The following is an 8,273-nucleotide window of genomic DNA, read 5'->3' on the forward strand; positions in this document are numbered from 1 at the left end:
AGCTGGGAGAATGAATTCATTCTAGATATTTGTACAACTACAGAAAGTCATCTTAGTTATTTAACGTTTACAACTTTTCCTTTTGTAATTTCCTTTCCACAGACTTATTGACAACTCACATTTGTGTGTTTTATGGCGCCTTTAATTTGACCTACAAAGATGTCCAACCTCTTTTTTCCACACGCATTGCTTATCGGCAATAGATTTATTTCAGACGTACAATGGAGGACGGAACATGACACACGTATAGATAAATGCATAACAAATATATCAATACAGGATTACATTAATAAAATAATAAATACATACAGAAATGAATACATGTGGAAATAAATACAGGATTAAATAAATACAAGAATAAATAAATGCATAAATACATTTCGAAATAAATAAATGATTGTATGAATAATTAAAACAATTGAGAATAAAACAGAACACACATTTTAATATTTTTTAATGTATTTCTACATTTATGTTCATTTACATTTATTTATTAAGAGGTAGGCGGTCCTAACCTCAGTCTGAAGCAGGATTGGTTAATGTTGGAGCCAGGCAGAAGCAAGCGATCCGTAGAGAGTCATACTACATCCATTGGTTGCGATGGAATTGTCAGTTTAGCTAAGAAAGGTTCGTAACGAAGTGAAATGACCTGTAAGTATCCAAGTCACAGCCATGATAAGAGCTGAATTCTCTAGATGATAGGAAAGGAGCTCCTTTATAACCTCCTTTAGCTTAGGAAACACTGGACCTTGCTTTACAAAAGGAAAGGAAAAAATGCTTTCCCACCAGTGGCGTACAAAAGTGGTGAAGCACAAAAAACTTAGATGTATATATATAAGCTTCTGCAGTGACGTGCAGTGAGGTTCATGGCTGGTGAGGCACTGGCACTGACTCTTCAGGTTTACAAATATTATATTTTGACCTAAATCAAAATATAATATTATTTTCAAAAGCTTTTTTAGTCTGATGCTTCCATTAATTTTAAACAGACAGTTCAACAAAAGGATACCCAAAAAATGTAATTTTATCATTTAAATATTGAATTGTTCTCTCTTAGTAAGATCCCATTTTCAATAAAATGGTGGTCTTACCTTGACTTGAAGATGAAGTCCATTTGTCTATCCTTCTGGACAAAAATCTCTATTACCTCCTTATCTACTTGTAGTTTCAAAAGTCGAAACATAAAACTAATCGATAGATTTATGATAAAAAAATTATAAAAGTAGGGTAGACATGTGGATATTATCCGGCTAAACAAAACGTGCATTTATCTAACAGGTACGTTTCCCACAGATCTTATTTCGAGCTATTTTCTAAAATCCTATGGAGAAATCTCATTGCTTTTTTGTCGAGGGAAGCCAAGCGCAGCTTACTTCCGGGTTTTAGGACGCGTCACTGCAGCTCTCTCGTCTCCTCTTCACACACCACACTTTTCGTGGCACACGTACTTACAGCCAATCAGTTCTGAATTATGTGAGATGATGTATGGTGGGGATGGCAGCTCAGTGCCCCTATGGTCATTATTTTTTTGCCACACACATTAAATAGGAAAATACTCTGAGCATGCGCAGTGTAGTTTTTACAGTCACCGTTCACTTAGACAGTGAGAGGGAGGGGCATGATCAGGTTTTGTCCCACATGGCTCTAAACAGCTCAATAGGCACACACTGTAGACACTAATTAGAAGAACACAGACTAAAACAGCAATGTACAGACGAATCAGATGATTAAACATGATCTTAAAATATATTTTATTTATTTTTTTGCATTTTTTTGTAATCATTATTTTTAATACTTTCTGCTGACACTAGGTGGGGCTGCCCCTAATGACCAGTCACCACTGTTTCCCACAATACCTTGCGGCCGCAACATTTACATTTACAGTTCACGGAAACAACTGATCGTGACCGAGAAATGCGTATCATGAAAGTTATGGTGCTTGTTGAGTATTTTACAACTTATGCCGTAACTTGCCACTGGTAGACCTTCTGCGGGATGCGGCTGACCATTTTTTATTTATTTATTATTTTTATTTATTTATTTGACAGGGACAGTGCACATTGATTGACATTTCTGTAAATGCGCCAGAGTTAGCCAACAGGCTATTTTTCATCTGCAGTCCCTGGACAGATGTTGAAAGTCATCCTAAAAACAAATTCACTTCAAATGACAGGTAAATACAATCAGTAAAACAACATAGATGCTTATATTATGATAAAAGCATCTATAAAAACATAAAAACATAAAAACAAAACTAAAATACATATTCACAAAGCAGACAGATAGCAACAGGTCAAGGCACATGTACAAACAGAGCGTTGTAAAGTGCAGATTGTGTCAGTGTTGACAGAGCTGATTTTCCACTAACCATGTTTTTAAGTTAGATTTAAATAAACTGCAGGTGTTTTGTTCTCTAATCTTTACTGGGATTGAGTTCCACTGTTGTGCAGCTTTAAAAGAAAATGAAGATTGGCTGAATGAACTCTTCCTTAATGGAACAACGCAGTCTCCTCTTGTTGCAGCTCTTGTTGACCTAGTTACAGGTGTGCGTATGGTGATAAAATGTCTTAGCGGAGGTGAGGTAAGGTGTATTATTTTGTACATGAGGCAAACATTTGCATATCTCATTACATTTTCCCAACTCAACAAGTTATATTTTGTGAGTATTGGGCAATGATGAGAATAAACTGATTTCTTATCTACTATTTTAAGTGTTTGTTTGTATAATGATTCCAGGGGTTTAAGAGTGGTTGTACAGGCATGTGACCAGGTTGTTAAGCAGTATGTGATGTGAGATAGAACCATAGAGTGCATGTACATCAGAGCCGCCTCTGTTGACATGCAGTCTCTGGTAAACCTCAAATTTGACAGACTGAATTTGACCCTGTTGCAAACCTTTTTCACCTGAGCCTTAAAATTGAGTCTTGAATCAATTAAGACCCCCAGGTATTTGTACTGTGAGACCACCTGTAGCCTCTCCCCGGACACAAACACATCTGGCTCAACGCAGGAGGACTTGGTTTTGGTGAAGAACATACATACAGTTTTACTGACATTTAGTTGCAGACAGCATTGCTCCAACCAAGCTGTTACATGAACCATCTTGTTCGTCAGTTCATTAGCCACTTGTGTCAGACTGCCTCCGTGAACATAAATTACAGTATCATCAGCATACATTTGGATGTTTGTGTCAGGACATATCGATGGTAAGTCGTTTATATACAATGAAAATAACAATGAACCCAGAATTGACCCTTGTGGGACACCTGTGGAAAGCTGGAGGTTAAATGATTGATTATTCTGTACTCTGACATACTGAGAAAGGTTGAACCAATATGATTCTATCCATTTAAGTGTTTGTGAGGAGAAGTTAATGCTGGATAGCTTAGATATGAGTTTTTTGTGATTAACGGTGTCAAAGGCCTTCTTTAAGTCGAGAAACACTGCTCCTACAACACCACCTTTATCCATTTTGGTTCAAATTCAAAATGTTGCCTACACCTTGTTTTAGACTTAGTCAGACTTACTGTATGTTACATAGAATAATTGACAATAAACCTAATCGATTTTATCTTTGCAGTCAATACTTACCTAAAATCAATACTGTTAGCATGCTTTTTTTTTTAACTACTGCATCCAGACATTATAGGAGACACTTGTTTATCATCAATATGTCATATTATTGGCAAGTTAAAAAATCTGTCAGTAGTGGGATTAGAACCAAACCATCCATTTGGAAAAGCTCGATTTTTTAAACAACTGATCTGAATGAGCTGGTGGTACACCCTAAATGTCCATGGCGTTACGAATGCAAACAAAGAGCTTCAACCTGTGACCAGAGGCCTGTACTACGAAGCTGGTTGAACCTAACCTGGATATGTTTGAGTTAGCCGGTTGGCCCAATCCAAAACATACGCCCTCTGGCTAAACTGTACTACGACGCTGGTTATCAAGTGGATCGCTCAAGCCAGCCATGTCCTATCTAGTTAGGTGCGCGTTCACATGAAAGGGGTGGTATTTGGAGCATTCGACCAATCTCAAACATGGACAAGCGTACTGACAGCGCAGCGTCATACTTCCTGAATGAAAAGTGAACTTTAATATTAGTCAAATATGAAGAAGTTAAACTTTAAACATCCATGACTTAAACACTTTATCCAGGATCAAAGCCACATAGCTGCACCTGCAAGGTGAATACAGCTGGTAAAAGAAAAAGCATTTGAATGCGTACATTAACAGGTTTATGAAATCACTGCCCCGTCCAAGACACGATCTGACTTTAATTACATTTGACTCGAGTGTTTCGTCAACTTAATGTGTTGCTTAAAATAATACTTCTGCATACAGTATGTGACACTGTGAGTGTTGCACGGCCAGATACGGCTCAGCTGACTCAGATAAGGAAATATATGATACATTATGATGTGATATGATATGAATGATAATGGGACACATCGACGTCTGCACTCACAGTGCCGCGGACTGTACTTAATGTTACTCTGATCCGGTTACTTATGTCGTGGCAGATATTTAAGTAAGCTTTCTTAACGCTAATATTATAATAGTCAGATTGCTCTGAAGATGGGAGGGGATATTCTATTAATTTTCACGTTCACACAGTCAGTTGATTGTTGCCGGCTGTCTTTCCTGCAACGGCAGTTTTTCTGTATTTCCTCTATCCTGTAATATGAATTGATCGCTTTAAACTCCGCACACGGAGCTCTGATTGGTCAGCAGGCGGTGCTTTCACTGAGTTGATCTCTTAGCCTGCAACCTAACCTGCTCCGGAGCAGGTTTGCCGCTCAGCATAAGTTACCATGGAAATCTAGCCTGCTAAAAAGAGAACCAGCGTCGTAGGACCGGAAAGCCCGAGATTTCCCTGAAGTTAGCCGGCTAAGCGAAAATCCAGCTTCGTAGTACAGGCCTCAGAGGCGACTAGAGGTTTTACGGGGATCTTGTTTAGCCCTGCATCTGAAGGAATACTGCCATGATCACATTTGGCTGAATCGAACCCAACCTGAAGGGTAACACACGTTATTATATATCTTTAATATATTTCTACTAGGGCTGTCAGTCGATTAAAATATTCAAAGTAGTCCGCTGTACAGAGAACTGTAGTTTCTCCACAGCAGACGCACATTAATAAAATGTTGGATAGTGTCAATACAGTCGGATTGTCAAAGCACCATAGTCTCATTTCCTAAGTCCTTTTGAATTCTCCACTTTTCCTTAACCCCGTGACGTTATCTGTCAATATTATCTGTTCTAAATGTACCTTAGAGGGATATTTTTCAAGTTTGTAATACTCTTATCAACATATGAGTGGACAAATATGCTTTATATGTTTGTTTATTATCATTTGAACAATGACAAATATTCTCATTAATATTAAACACAACAACCTCTGAACATTACAAATATTCACCTCAATTCAACCTGGAACCTCTCTCATACAATAATACAATACAAAGTGTGTGTGTGTGTGTGTGTGTGTGTGTGTGTGTGTGTGTGTGTGTGTGTGTGTGTGTGTGTGTGTGTGTGTGTGTGTGTGTGTGTATGTGTGTGTGTGTGTGTGTGTGTGTGTGTGTGTGTGTGTGTGTGTGTGTGTGTGAATGTGGAGACACTGTGATGGATCGTTGGAGCTATGTGCAGCTCAAGGCATATATGCTCGAACGGGAGCTGCCTGGACGCAGTTGTCGGCGAAATGTCGCTCCTCTGTTTTCATTGAAACAGCTCCTTATATATCCGTTAGCGCAGCTAGCTAGCACCAGATGCTAACAACAACAACAACACGTAAGGTGTGCCTCGCTCGCGCCACACATACACACACCCTCCCGGTCCTCCCGATGGCCAGTCCGGGCCTGCCGGTGAGCGTGGAAGTGTGGTCTGCCACAAGCGGGCGGCAGGAGCGGGGCTGTCAGCATCAGCTTGTAGATGGTATTTTAAACTCGATGCGCTCTGAAACTACGGGGCGGCCGAGGACAAAAAATACACATGCGTTAATCGCGTTAAAATAATTAGTGGCGTTAATTTTTTAATAATTTTTTTTATTAACACGTTAACTTGACAGCCCTAATTTCTACATTTACGGTCACTTACATTTATTTATTTCTGTATTTCTGTGTCCGTATGCTAATGAGGTGGGCGGTCTTAACCTCAGTCTGAAGCAGGATTGGTTACAGGAGTGGGATCATTTCTGGCTAACGGCGCTGATTCGAATGCAGGAGCATTACTATTTAGCCCTTATCTTTATACATCCATGGTTTAACCACAGTTGTAATTGTTGACAATTCAAATGTACTCAGGTTTATTTATGGATATCGGTTTAAGAGGCATTGGAGATCATTTACGATCATTTACGATCATTAGTGGACCATTTAGAGAACGGAGAACCAAAAAACTATGTCCAGTTTCGTGTGGAACGATGTATATCCCCAAACGTTATTGAAGCACACGTTCGTTACTGCGGTCACCTCAGCCGTCTCTCGCGTTTGCTTGGTCAAATCGCGCCTTTACGGTAATCGCTGAGAAGCGGCTCTGACGCTAGTAAAAGAGTAAAATAATGCATGTTTTTTCTGCTTTATTTGCGGAGCGATACAAATTATTTTTACCATAAGTTCTTAATAAAACGGACACTGTTGGACTCAGTCCTAGTTTTACTGCTACCAACAATAAAATGAAGTACTTTTACTGTGTACTTTTTGGGTAATACTCTCTCAAAGTCTCCTCCTGAGAACAAAATCATGCCACTTCTGCTAAACCCAATCTGCCAGAAATGATCACACTCCTGTAACCAATCCTGCTTCAGGTTAGGACCGCCGACCTCATTAGCATATGGACACAGAAATACATAAATAAATAAATGTAAGTGAACGTAAATGTAGAAATATATTAAAGATTTATAATAATGTGTGTTGTGTTTAATTCTCAAGTTGTATGTATTTATTTATACATTAATTTATTTATTTCCATATTTATTTATGCATTCATTTATTTATTTTATTTATTTGTTTGTGTATTTATTTCCACATTTATTTATTTATGTATTTATTTCCACATTTATTTATTCCTGTATTTCTTTATTCCTGTATTTATTTCCGTATTTATTCCTGTATTTATTCATACATTTATTTACACCTTTCTTTCTTTATTTATACTTATGTCATGTTCCGTCCTCCATAAAAGGTTCAAAGTTCCGAAACAACATATCTGAAGATCTAGGATTAATACATCATAAAATATTTGAGCCCAACGTGGGGCTCGAACCCACGACCATGAGATTAAGAGTCTCATGCTCTATCGACTGAGCTAGCCAGGCTGGTCACTAATGCCCCTTTCACACCGCCGACACACTGGAAAAGCGCCAGTTTTTCCTGTTCACACCGCAGCGGCGCCGCGTCATAGCTCCGGAATGCGGTTCACTTCCAGCTCCAAAAAATTGTCGGTCTAGAGGCAAGAGCTTCGGAGCTATGACGCGGTGTCGCTTACGTCTCTCTTACGTCGAGGCGTGCAGGAAATTAAACCCACCTCCCCTGAACATGGGTCGACTGAAGAGTCTCGTCATGCCTGCCTACAAGCAGTAGCGCTGAGCAAAGTGACTAGAAGGCAACCACACACTTATAAAAAAAAAACACACTTTATAAAGTCAGGCAACACTAACCAGGCTTCGTGTGATTCTGTTTATTTGTACCTTACTTTGACCATCCGTTCGCTGTTATTGATCATTGTGGAGAGCAGGCAGACGTTTTGTTTGTTATTTAGGTTGTCATGTCCGACTATCACAAGTAGAATCATAATGAAAAATACGCCGGTAAAATGTGCCTGTAGAAAACGGCTTAGCAAGTAGTCAGTTTAGCTTCGGTTGCTATGCTAACATCACCCATGTTATACCAGAGAAACTTTCATAACAGCGTTGTGATGCCAAACAGCGTCAATTCAGACTGACACACATTCACTTAAGGGGAACTGGGGATATGTATCAGCTGCTTGTGTGACAGTCAGACAGTGAATACTGTGAGCTAACCCGGAGCTAACGGGACAATAAACTCCCGTGGAAGAGCAGCCAGCACTGCAGCGGTCGGTAAATGCCGCTGAAACACATTAATAAACAATGAACCACGGCACTCTGGAGAAAAGTATAAGGTTGGAGAAGTCGTTATTTAATTTAATCTGGCTTCGTATGATTAAAAGCAACACGATCATCGACCCGACGCAGTCCCCGGCCCGTTGTTGTTGATCTGAGCTCCGTTGGGGAGAAAATCAGCGATGTAAAC

General features: G+C 39.3%; 1 non-coding gene across 1 annotated transcript; it reads right to left on the reverse strand.

The window, feature by feature from the left end:
* Positions 1–7,245: 7,245 nt before the first annotated feature.
* On the reverse strand, positions 7,246–7,318 carry trnak-cuu. Its single transcript has one exon. It is a non-coding gene; the product is annotated as a tRNA-Lys (tRNA).
* Positions 7,319–8,273: the final 955 nt, after the last annotated feature.

Source organism: Trematomus bernacchii, unplaced genomic scaffold (assembly GCF_902827165.1).
Source record: "Trematomus bernacchii unplaced genomic scaffold, fTreBer1.1, whole genome shotgun sequence".
In the NCBI taxonomy this organism is placed as follows: Eukaryota; Metazoa; Chordata; class Actinopteri; order Perciformes; family Nototheniidae; genus Trematomus; species Trematomus bernacchii.